The sequence below is a fragment of the Loxodonta africana genome, chromosome 19, assembly GCF_030014295.1.
Source record: "Loxodonta africana isolate mLoxAfr1 chromosome 19, mLoxAfr1.hap2, whole genome shotgun sequence".
In the NCBI taxonomy this organism is placed as follows: domain Eukaryota; kingdom Metazoa; phylum Chordata; class Mammalia; order Proboscidea; family Elephantidae; genus Loxodonta; species Loxodonta africana.
This window is the reverse complement of record NC_087360.1, coordinates 4,097,420-4,110,308: the sequence shown is the minus strand read 5'-3', so window position 1 is coordinate 4,110,308 and position 12,889 is coordinate 4,097,420. Positions and strand designations below refer to the sequence as shown.

Genomic DNA, 12,889 nt, shown 5'->3' with positions numbered 1-12,889 from the left:
AGTGCTGTTTTTCACAACTGTTTTTTGAGCTAAAGATTTATTTTATGAATTTTCTGAGAATACTCTTTGCCATTCTCCATCAGTGCACACTTGTGAAGGGCTCTAGACGACCACTCAGGAGTGGCTACCAAATCATGATTGAGAATATCTGTTCTGGCCACTGTACAAACGGATTAAAACCAAAAAAACCAAACCCAGTGCCATCGAGTCAATTCCGACTCACGGCGACCCTATAGGACAGAGTAGAACTGCCCCATAGAGTTTCCAAGGAGTACCTGGAGGATTCGAAATGCCGACCCTTTGGTTAGTAGACGTAGCACAGATGGATTAAGAAGACCAAAATGGCCAGACAGAAGACACAGAGCAGGGCATACATGCCAATCTCCAGGTCAGTTAGCCCCCTTGAGGTCACTGTAAGGTCACTGGGATAGTTGGGTTCTGGTAACTTCCCCTGAGTGGGGAAGCTGGTGAAGGCATCTGGACCACCACTCTTGCGTAACTTATCCTTTCCATCCATGGGAGACTGTGGGGTTGTGCTCTTGTTGGTGCCCTTCTCTTGGTCAACAGATGCACCATGTTGGAACCACTCCTGAACTGCTCTCTCCTGGTTTCCTTCACGCTCTATGAATTACTGAGGTGGTCTTCATATTCGTGATTTAGGCCCTCAGCATCATTGGTGCCTTCTTACTGTTCATCAATATTTGGTTCAAATTGACCTTGACTTTTCCTTTACCCCAGTGAGAATACCCTTACTCTTGGTCTTATGACAAGATTTACTTATCATCATGTCTAACTTAATTCAAGAGCCCTTGGTCTGAACTTTCTGAGACCATAACCAGCCATTTGGACCGAAGGTTTGGCTAGACAGACACCATCATTTCACCCAATGATGAGACAGTAACTGAAAAATCCTTGGAATCATAAATGTCTAAAGGTGTCACTGAACCATCACTGAACAAAATCCAAGAACTAACGATTGCTTCCTAAGAAAAACGAAACCAAAGCATTACGTTATATTCAGGTTTCTATAAAATATGCTTTAAATATATAGAGAAAAATAAGCCCTCAGGTATTTAATCTTAAACAGTTTTGGGGATGCCTTGAATGGGCATCAATAAAGCCCCAGAGCCCCCCTGGTGTGTGGAACAAATAATGCACCTTAATGAATGCATTAAAGTATATATTAATTTACTGCACGCCATACAACAGAATTTGACTTTGGCCTTTCCAAAAACATTTTGACAGACCAGGCAATTTATCTGAATCAACTTCAGGTGCAACTAATCAGGCTGCTGCTCAAGAGGATATCACTTTGAACATTCTTTATTAGGAAGCCAGTGCTGATAAAGCAAAACATGGATGGTGCAAGGAAGCACTTGGGGAAGATGCATTAGGAGGCTGGCTTGCTTGAAAGACACCGTGACCCTGCTATCTGTAAAAACGATTTGCTCAAAGTTTACAGATGGAGGAGAGTTTTAGAGCCAACAATACTTGCAGTAAACAGTTTGGTGCCTGTTAGCCATGCTTGTTCAAGTGACTAAAATTGAATTTTCAAGTACTAAAAGCTACCTGCTTTGGCAAAAGTGGACACATCCTTTAGTCATGGTCTAGCAGCAGATTGTGCCTGGCACACACAAGCCCCCTGGAAAGCAAATGGCCTGAGGACATGTGGTCTGTCCACGTATAAGAGAAAGCTTTATCTCAGACACTGAGTACTTTTCTCAGACAAGACAGACTGGACAAGAAGCAGGAAGAAGCTTCTAGAGCCACAGTCCCAGCTGCAGTGCTCTACTGATCTCCTTGCTGTACCTGATATGAGAGAGAAGGCGTCTCAACTGACCATAGACACAGGGGCCCCTACAAATCTTACCTGCTGTGGGGCTTGAAGAACATCCTGGGCAGCCACTGTTGAGACGATGGCTCTTCTGTCTGCTCTGTGAGGCTGCAGGGAGAGAGAAAGGCCAGCCACCAGCTGCACGCCCAGGTCCGCGATGGTGACACGGTCATCCAGGACAATCACTGTCTTCTCAGCCAGGATGGAGTCAGAGAGAGGCGAGAGGACCTTCAAAGGTAATGAGAAAGCTCTGGTCTCTGCTCCATATAACCATTTTAAACTCCTTAATTGATGTTTCCACCAAAGCGTTCTCCAATTCTCTGCTAAATGAACGCACTTACAGAGAAGGTTTAAGAAAGTGCCAGGCCACTGTTCAATTACACTTGCCAGTCGAATGAGGAATTTTACAAAGATCACCCTGATGCATTTTCTTTCCTTTGATTCATACGATGTTATTAGCAGTGTATTTTCTGAGAAGAGCTTGATTTAATGTAAGCAGAATAACTTAAAATTGTCCACTTTGGCACTGGGCACGCAAACAGTAACATTTTCTCAACAACTCATTTATGCTTCAGAAATAGCAGAACTGTGTTTAAAACTGTTTAAAGGAACAGCACTCACCCATCTCCTCCTGCTCATATTCCTTCCCGTGGGCAGTGAGATGTTCATTAGGGAACAATATTGATCATCGTGTGGGCCGCTGTGCCATCATTGGATAAACCAGTTTAATAGACTGGGAAAGACAATCTTAATGTCTTAAGGATCCATCCTTCCTAATCTAGCCAATTTACGACTAAGGTGACTAAAGCCTGGAGAGGAATATGTGCAGGTAGAATTTCTAAAATGCCACCCCCAAAGATGTCCCTGACCTGTAAATACAATGAGAAATCCCTTAAATGATTGTTATGTTATATGGTCATACATTTGACCTTAAATAGGGTGATTAGGCCCTGGGTAATGCAACTGTTTAAGCTTTGGACTACTATCCAAAAGGTTGCGAGTTCAAACCTACCCAGAGGCACCTTAGAAGAAAGACCTGGCGATCTACTTCCAACAGATGGCAGTCACAGAGAAAGCACATGGAAGGCAGTTCTACTCTGCACCCACGGGGCTGCCATGGGTTGGAATCGCTCAACAGCAACTATTTTTTATTGTTATCTTTGATTATCCAGGGGCCCAATATGATCACACTAGCCCTTGAAAGCAGAGCACTTTCTCTGGCTGGTGGCAGTGGGGAAGTCAGATTCAAAATATGAGAAAGACTTGATGCTTGAGTTTACACCTGAGGAAGGAGAGGCCATGAGAAGGAATGCGGGTGGCCTCTCGGTGCACAGAGTAGCCCTGGCTGAAAGCCAGAAAGGAAACATAGACCTCAGTCCTGCAAACATAGGTGTTTTAGCCTGGGTTATCTGGAGGAGCAAAACCAGTGAGGCATATATGTATACACACACACACACACGCAGAGAGAGAGAGATTTATCTCAAATGAATGGCTCGTGCAGTTATAGAGGCTGGAACGTCCCAAGTCCATGGGTCAGGAATCAGGCTGGAGGCTTCTCCTGACTCACGTAGCAGCAGGAGCTGAAGAATCCAAGATCGGCAGGTCAGACAGCAGTCTGCTGGCTCACAAGCTTTGGAGGCTGATGAATCCTCATGTCAGCAGGCAATACAGCAAGCAACTGGCTCATGTCCCAAGAAACAGAGGTCAGATGATAACGAGTGGATGCAGGATCCAGAGCAAGCAAGCAAGCTTTTCCAAACCCTCCAGGTACATATGGGATGCAGGCCACATCCCTAAGGAAACTTCTCTTAAAACTAACTGGCTGATGACATCATGAAGGATGACTGCATCATTACATAACTGACAAACTACATCATTACATAACTGCCAAACTACATCACTACATAACTGCCAAAACACGGAGAATCATGGCCCAGCCAAGCTGACAGACAACCTTAACCATCACAGTAACTGTATTCTGCCACCAGCCTGAACAAGTTTGGAAGCAAAATCTTCCACAAAGCCCATACACGAGCCCAAACTGGCTGCCAGCCCGATTTCAACCCTGTCATATATTGAGCACAAACCCACTGAGCACACCCAGATTTCTGATATACAGAACTCTGAATTAACAGGTGTTGTTTTAAGTTACTAAGTTTGTGGTAAGTTGCCACACAACAATTAAAAAAAAAAAAAAAACGAATACACACTATAACATGTTTAATGAAGCCTTGTCAAAAATTAACTCTGGTGAAACGTAAAATGTGACTTAATTGACAGAAGTATCATTTTTAATTTGTATAAAGAAAATATTTTGTACCATTTCTATATAATTATCCTGTATTAATTGGCTAGAATAGTTTTACTAATAAAGAGCATGGAATTCTGAATGCTTCTATTATTTTTAGTGCCAATACATTTAAAAAATATATATATATGTCCAGTGTTCAAGGCATAATACAGCTAAATGGTTAAATTTCAAAGGCTATAAAGAACTAGCTTTCAGAGGTTCCACTGACTTCCATCAGGATATGCAAAAGGTGGAGTCTCACATTAGGGGAAATTATTGCTTGTATTCTGTGTTTAATTTAGCTTTCGCTGGTAAAAAGAAATTAGATGTTCTTTATTCAACTCTAAAATGCAAAAATTAATGTGAGTTTAAATTATTAAGATTGATGAACACCATTTACTATTTCTCACGATTGTCTTACACACATATATATAGACTCACATGCATGCCCACCGACACATACTTATGTACACGTGTTTGCACACACGCACACAGCCACACTCATGCTCGTGCACACACATGTGCACATGCATGCGCACACACACTCACATACACACACAGCTCTGCACAGTGTCATCCGCCTGATGCTCATACATACAGACTGGTATTAGGGCAAGTGGCAAGGGGTGGACTGACTGTACCTGCACAGAGGTTATTCCTGACTCCGACCGGCCAGGGTCCTACCATCCTGTAACTTTGTAATTTTCGGCTCTTTCACCTTCATGAAATCAGTCACAAGGTCTGTGATGTCAAATTGCCAGTCAGGGCCCAGCATGTAGGGCAGCTGACCCAACTCTGGCAGCTCTGCCACAAACTGGGTCAGGACCCGGACCACGGCGTGCTGGTACTGCAGGGAGCACCCTCGGCCTTTCTTCTCCTCATCTTCCTCATCGTCACTCTCGCGGGTGGGCCAGGAACACAAACACCGAGAATAGAGTAAGCATCCTGAGGTTCACCCTTCAGCCAAAGACTGAAGAGGCCCACGGAACAAAACAAGACTAAAGGGGCGCACCAGCCCTGGGGCAGGGACTGGAAAGCAGGAGGGAGCAGGAAAGCTGGTCATAGGGAACCCAGGGTTGAGAAGGGAGAGTGTTGACACGTCGTGGGGTTGTTAACCAATGTCATAGAACAATGTGCGTACTAACTGTTTGATGAGAAACTAGTTTGTTCTGTAAACCTTCATCTAAATTACAATTAAAAAAAAAAAAGGTGGCTTTCCTTCCTCTATGCTCTATTTCCCTGACCTCCAGGTGAACACAGACAAAAATAAGACCCAGGCAGAGCCACAGAGGGAAGGAACCTGAGCCTCTGGATCTCTGCATCCCCATGGATGGTTGTATGACCTGGAAATACTCGTGCCTGGTGTTTGATCCCTTGTGCATCCGGGGTCTTTTTGTGACAGCAGTTAGCATACTCTAAGTAAGACAATAACAATGTCTGATATTTACAAGGGCTTACTTTGTGTCAAGCATCATGTTTAAGTGCCTTGTAGATATCATTTCTTTGGATTCTTAGGGCAACTCTATGAAGTATAATTATCACCCTCAATTTGTAGATGAGGAAACTGAGGGATACAGCAGTTAAGTCAACTGTTCAAAGTCACACAGTAGAAGTGGCTGAGCCAGGATTGACACCAGGCACTCTGACACCAGAGTCCACAGTCTTAACCACTACACTCCATGGATGCTGGATGCCATTCACAAGCAGGGGGATTGAGAATGAATAATGTAGGATGAACAATAAGGGAAGAAGAGCTATAAGCAACTACTGAGCATCTCTTAAAGGCTGGGCCTTGTGGTAGGTGCTTTTTATGATCCATTTTATTTAATCACAGCAACTGCCTTATGAGGTGGATACTCTTACTATTCCCGTAATAATTTTCTTATGTCAAAGTAAGTAACAGAGTCAGATCCACCCGAGCCCAAAGACCAGACCATTGTTACCCCCTGTGGCTGTTGCTCTATCAGGCTCTACGACCCTGAGAACCAGTATTATCACCATTACACAAAGATCTGGGCCCACAGAACATCCAATCCACAGTACTCTCTCTGGGAGCCACTCCCACCCTTGGCTCCTCACCTTCTGTTGGGGGCCACTGGGATCCTCCAGCCCTTGATCTGGCTCAGCTCCGTGTCTGAGATCTCAATCTGCAGAGGGAGCCTGGGTACCCAGACAGTGACTTCTAACTGGGACGTGAAGTGCTGGTGGGTGAAGTTCACAATCGTGTCCACTCTGCTCTTCATCTCCTTCCCATTCACAAAAATGGAATCACAGTTGTTGGAAACCTTTGGGGAGAGGTGGAATCTTGAGATGCATCAGCAGAAAAAACACAAGCAAAAAGCCCCCAGCGATGAGGGCTCATGAACTGCGACAGCCCTGATTTATTAGACACCGAGACAGCCGGAACAACGTGACTTACACACCAGGTAATTTGTAGGCACTAATTAGTGACAAATACTGATAAATGGACTCTAGGAAAGCCACTTACAATACAAAATACTGACAAGCAAAACCATAAACATAATTTAATGAAGTTACATAACCTCCGTTGCCTTCTTTGTGTGAGTGTGTGTGTTTGGTGCCAGATGTACTCAACCCACCACTAATCAAACCCCAGACACATCACAATTTACTCCCGCACCATACATAAAATGTTACTAAAAAAATCACCTTATTCAACCCGTTAAAAACATCCTTTTTAAAAAAAACCAAGAGAGCTCTGCACTAGGTTAAAGTTTTAGTAGGCAAATTGTTCACAAAGTTCACTGGAAACATGGGTATAGTTGTTTCTTCCCCATTAAACTATAATTTTGTAGAATGGAAGTGGGGACATAGTGTTTCATTCTGGTCTTCTGCCTCAGCACTTGGGGTGCACATATCAGCAGGTGAAGTATTAGACCATTTAGCCTCCCTCTCACTCCACATCTTTCTGATAAGAAAATCAGGCATTGATGACTTTCTCTTCTAGACCATCAGGAAAATGTCATACGTGTATAGGTAAAGGGACTTTCCTTGCCCAGGGTTTTACATGTATGTGTAACAGTTAGAGCCAGCATCCAGGATGGTCTCCTAGCCCAGTGCCCCTTTCCCTGCGCGTTCACCTCAGTCCTCTCCAGCGACTTCCCAGGACACACAGAATAAACTCCAGACTCCTGCATGAGTGAGCCTGCCCCCCGCAACCTCATCATGGACGCCCCTCTCTCCATCCCAGTCCACGCGTAGGATCCCACTCTTACTTGAGACACCTAAACTAAATCCTCATCCTAAGGCATTTTCATGGCCTCTCAGGACTGTGATCTCCTCGTCACTTAGGTCTCAGGCAGACATAATTGCTTGTCTTCTGGCTTTACAACCACACACCTGCCCCTCTGCCCCAGCACACACATACTTATACAGAAGGTAATTTTTAGGCAATTCCTTTCTTCTAACCTTCTTTGTTTCTAACATTTCTAAGGTTTTTTTTCAGATGATCCATTGACAGCCATGCCACCATTGCCTCATCAAGCCAGTCACTGTCGTCCCATTCCCCCTGAAGTGATTGGTTTAGGGAAGGTCACATAACACGTTTCTGGTCAATGAGGTACGAGGAGTCTGCTGGGGCATTCTGGGAAAGGATTCCTTGCTCTAAAGAGACACAAGGAGGTGGTGTCCTCTTCTCCCCTGGATGTTATAACACTGGATATGACACCAGGCATGACTGCAGTGATCTCAAAGTCTTGAAGGAGCTGACTGAAGACCAGGCTGACAGGGGAGCATGACAGGACAGAGAGACAGCAGGAGAAAGAGGCCCAAGACCCGGGTCCTGGATGACCAGAATGGACCACGGGACCAGCCAACCTGGAATTTTCCAGCTTTGCGAGTGCTTCTTAGGTAACTTTTCGTAGTTGTTTTTCTTGATAAAGTCATTTTGAGCCATGGGTTTCTGTTAGTTGCAGCCAAAAGCATCATAAATCATATAAGATCTCAGATAAAACATCATTCCTCAGAAGGTATTCCCTGAGTCATTCCTAATTTAAACTTGTTTCTCCCTACCTGGTCACTCTCCATCTGTTATGGATTGAATTATGTCCCCCCAAAATATGTGCTGTAAATCCTAACTTCTATGGTTATAATCCAAAAAGGGAATGAGTTGTGTTTGTTATGTTAATGAGGCAGGATTAGTGTAGGGTGTCTTGAGTCAACCTCTTTCCAGATTTAAAAGAGATTGAACAAACCAGCAGAAGGAGAGATGAGGAAAGATGGGGGTCAAGACACATGGAAATCTCCAAGGAACCAAGAAGCAGAAGCTGAAGAGACAAGGACCTTCCTCCAGAGCCAACGGAGAGAAGAAGCTTTCCCCTAGAGTCAGTGCTGTGAATTCAAACTTCTAGCCTCCTAAACTGTGAGAAAATGAATTTCTGTTTGAAAAAGCCATCCACTTGTGGTATTTCTGTTATAGCAGCAGTAGATGACTGAGACACCAACTATATCACATTATTTGGCTCTAGATTACATACACGGTCTCTATTATAACATGTGCCCTATGTTACTTCCACCACCTGTCAGTTTTTCGTACTTGGCGGCTTGCAAGTTGCTATGATGCTGGAAGCTATGCTACCAGTATTTTAAGTGTCAGTGGGGTCACCCATAGTGAGCAGGTTTAAGCAGAGCTTCCAGACTAAGACAGAATAGGAACAAAGGCCTGGGGATCTATATCTGAAAATTAGCCAGTGAAAACCCTACGGACCACAACAGAACACAGAACACTGTCTGATAGAGTTCTGGAAGATGAGTCCCCTAGGTTGGAAGACACTCAAAATACACAGCGGTCACAACAATGGACTTGAGTATCCCAACGACCATACAGATGGTACAGGACTGGGCAAGGTTTCATTCTGAATCAGTTCTGAGTCAGAACCCCACCACTCATCTCAAGGATTCTTTAAGGCCTCTCCGAGCACCGAGAGGGTGAGGAGAGCCAAATGCTGAGCACCTGTGGTAACACAAGCTAAGGGTAACATGACTTGGTGATGGCAAGCAGACACTTTGTGCCATTTCCATGTTTGAACATGTGGAACATGGCCTACAGATGTCATTTGGGAAGTTGTCTTTGGAAGATAATATTTCACTGCCAAATTAACACTTTTGCAACTGCAGTACTCTAGGGTAGTCCAGGCAAAAAGGAAGTCTTAGAATAAAAGGATGTTTCCTCTGGGAAACCCATAAGAAGCATCCATTGCTTTGTTTTCAGCTTAGAAGACAAACGAGCATTTAACGTGTGGGTCCACCACCTGCTGAGTCTGCCACTGTGTCCATCCATCTGTCTACAGGGTGGAAACTGACTATGCATGACAGTCAGTCCCCATGATCCTGCTGTCTGCCCGAGAAACATGCCGCTATGTTAGGAGGAAGTAAAGCTACAGAACCAGATGGTAAGTTTCGCACACATACACAAAAAATGCAGTAATTCCAATTTATGAGGAAAAAAGGCATTTAGACCACATAAAGAACAAAATGTGATATTTGTTTGTCATCAGAATCAAATGTTTAGTATTCATTACAGAGCTTAGCAAGAGGCTAGCACTGTATGTGATATATAAAATATAGCAGTCTCAAAAATAGTTCTTACTTTGTCTTGAATTTTCATAATGCCTAGAAATAATAACAATGATGACAATAATAAAAGGAGTCCTTGGGTAGTGTGAATGGCCACTGCACTCAGCTGCTAACTGAAAAGTTGGCCATTTGAGTCCATCCAGAGTTGCCTTGGAAGAAATTCCTGGCAATCTACTTGTGAAAAATGAGTCCCTGAAAACTCTATAGAGACCAGCTCTACCCTGACACACATATGGTCACCATGAGTTGAAGTTGGCATGGCAGCAGCTGGTTTGAGCTTTTTTGTTTTTGTTTTTTTATACCTATTAAATCCCCCAAATCTCTCTGTGTTAGATGCTTCGTCCCTAGATGATGGATGAGAAAACTCGGGCACAGGCGAAGCTGCTCCTCCAAGGGAGCACGGCCCGCAAAGAACAGCGCAGGAATCTTCACTCATGTCCTCTGCATCTGGAGGGTTCCAACCTGTGCTCTTCTCCCTGGGTGCAGCCCAGAGTGGCCTGCCCTCTAAGGACTCTAGGCTGGTTGGGGAAGACCAGGCCTAAATCTACACACTGGTATTTTCTATCAACATTATTGAGGTATAGTTTATGTACAATAGGCTACATCTATTTCAAGTGCACAGTGTAGACACCCATGAACCAATTGCTAGAAAAGGACATCCTGTTTGGTAAAGTAGAAGGGCAGCAAAAACAAAGGAAACCCTCAATGAGATAAATTGACACGATAGCCACAACAATGGGCTCAAACATACCACCGGTCATGAAGACACCACAGGACCTCGCAATGTTTGATTCTGTTGTATTTGGGGTTACCATAAGTTGGAGCTGACTCGATGACAACTAACAATAACACCACCACCCAAGAAACCACTACCACCATAAGACACAGAACTTCCTATCCCACCAAAAGGTTCCTTGTGTCTCTTTTCTATCCATCCTTCCCTCTGTGCCTGGCCCCAGAAGCCACTGGTCTGCTTTCTGTCAGTACACATTAGATACAAATGAGAGGCGAGTTAGATAGTAAGTCCTCAAGTCCTGGAGGAGGGGCCCAGGAGTGGCAGCTCAAGGCTGCAGAAGAAGGTCAAGGAGCTGGGGCTCACCCCTCCTTTCCATCCCACATCTGGGCAGGTCACTCCCCAGTCCCTGGGCCTCAGATTTCACACCCTGGAGCTTGTGGGAGCCCAACCCCCGCACCCCCAGCTTTGCGTCCACTCTAACATTTGGAGGAAGTTTGTGTTGGAGGTTAAAAGCAAGGCCCCTGGGTTTAGAGGCCAAACACGAGTACCGGTGACATTGGACATCATATAACCCTAACAACCATAACCATAATATCCACTCTGCACCTCATACACCTCACCTATAAAACGCAAGGTAAGGAAATCGATGCTTATGAGGGATGTGGTTCTAGTCAGAGTGGACGATTCCTGGAACACTTCCTTAGGCAAGGGTTTCTGTCCCTCAACAGATTTTTCACTTTCTTCTTGAAAGAAAGAGGTAGATGAAACCATCACCACACACTTGCCTGGCCACATAAGCAGATGTGGTTTCTAAAATAGATGGTAGATAGATAGATGATAGATAGATAGATGGACAGACAGACAGACAGACAGACAGACATGGATGGATAGAGATGATGGATGGACGGACGGACGGACGGATGGATGGACGATAGATAGATGGTAGATAGATAGATAGACAGACAGACAGACAGATAGATAGATAGATGATAGACGGACAGACAGACAGATAGATAGATAGAGAAAAAGCCCAAACCACACTCAACACAGTTTGATTCTGCCTATGTAGAGAAGTCTTGCCCCTTATCAACAGAACGCCAGCAACCTGGGCCCTAGATTATGACTTGGTGCAAAGTTCAATACCCGCTTATTTGTGGGATGCTTTCATTTTAGCATTTCATCCCTTGATTTGAGAGATTAAAAAATTGCCACCATACTCCCTAGTTTAGGAGAAGATCCAAGCACTTTGCATTCATTGAGCACTGCCCCAGAAGGGATTAGGAGCTGTTCATCTGGTGGCGGCTCAACAGATGGTGCTGTGCAGCTCCCTTCACCGGCCCTAACTGTGAACATGAAATCTTCCGAAGAGAAGCCTGTTAATGAGGTACCATTGGCAACAGTGCTTGAGACACCAACTTAGGTGTTCCAGTTTGAACATAAATTAGTCACATAAAAGAAAGGCATTTTGGCAGGATAAGTGCACTCTTGGGGGCAAAACAGAGAAAGATCTGCGGGGTTTGTGTTTATTTTGAAACTATTTCTAAAAGTTTTTCTCAGAGAAGAAACTTCTATAAAAGAAAGCTGTGAATTGTGAACTCAAGGTGTAAAAATCAGTAGCTGAGAGTTTATCCCTGAGTCTCCAGGAAAGGACAAAAGTAAATAAAAATGGTGGCCTCCCACACCTGCTCCAGAAACAGAAAGCAGAAAAGAGGGACTCTGAAAGGCAAAGTGAAAGGGCCCAGCAGAGGCAAGATTGCTCACTGCTGCCAAGAGCAGGCTGGAGTAAGTCAGAACCCGTGTGGGCCAAGTGGGTCATGGGGGAAGCTGGATGCACAGGACGCCATGGCAGCAAAAGGAGGCACCTGGATGCTCACCGCTGAGTGACCTTGAGTGCTGTCCTGCATGAGAAGGGCTGCCTGGAATTCCTGGTCATAAAAATTGCTCTGGGTGACCTGGGAAGTAGCATGCATTTCCTGGGGTGTCAAGCTGAAAGGCTCCGATGAGACATCACTGGGATGATTTACGAATCCCATTTGAAGATGCCGTTAAGATGCAAATCTGTTTACTGGTTCCTGTACCCCTAGGGTCCCGACCTTCCCAAATGTTCTTAGGAGAACCAATAACTCCCTTCTATTTGGGGAAGCTGGATTAGCTCAGACTCGCCAATTATAACCTGGAGTCCTGATGAACACACCGTCACCTCTAACTTCTCAGGCCCCACATGAGGCGAATGAACTCTGGGACACCTGCAGGTTAGCCCCACAAAACACCCATCCTACCAGAGGTGGGATTTGCATTTGCTCTTTGGTTTTCGTTGGTACCTTTTCTGTGTTGTTTTGTTTTCATTCTTGTAAGTGTTCCAGTCCCATCTTTGAAGTTAAACCTTGGCACCCCTGGGATTATTCGTCCTGGCTGACAGAGATAACTCTATTAA

At 44.6% G+C, this 12,889-nt stretch overlaps 1 pseudogene; it reads right to left on the bottom strand.

Moving 5' to 3' along the window:
- Positions 1–231: 231 nt before the first annotated feature.
- Positions 232–7,469, bottom strand: LOC100659375 (transmembrane protein 132B-like; annotated as a pseudogene).
- Between the last annotated feature and the right edge of the window lie 5,420 nt (positions 7,470–12,889).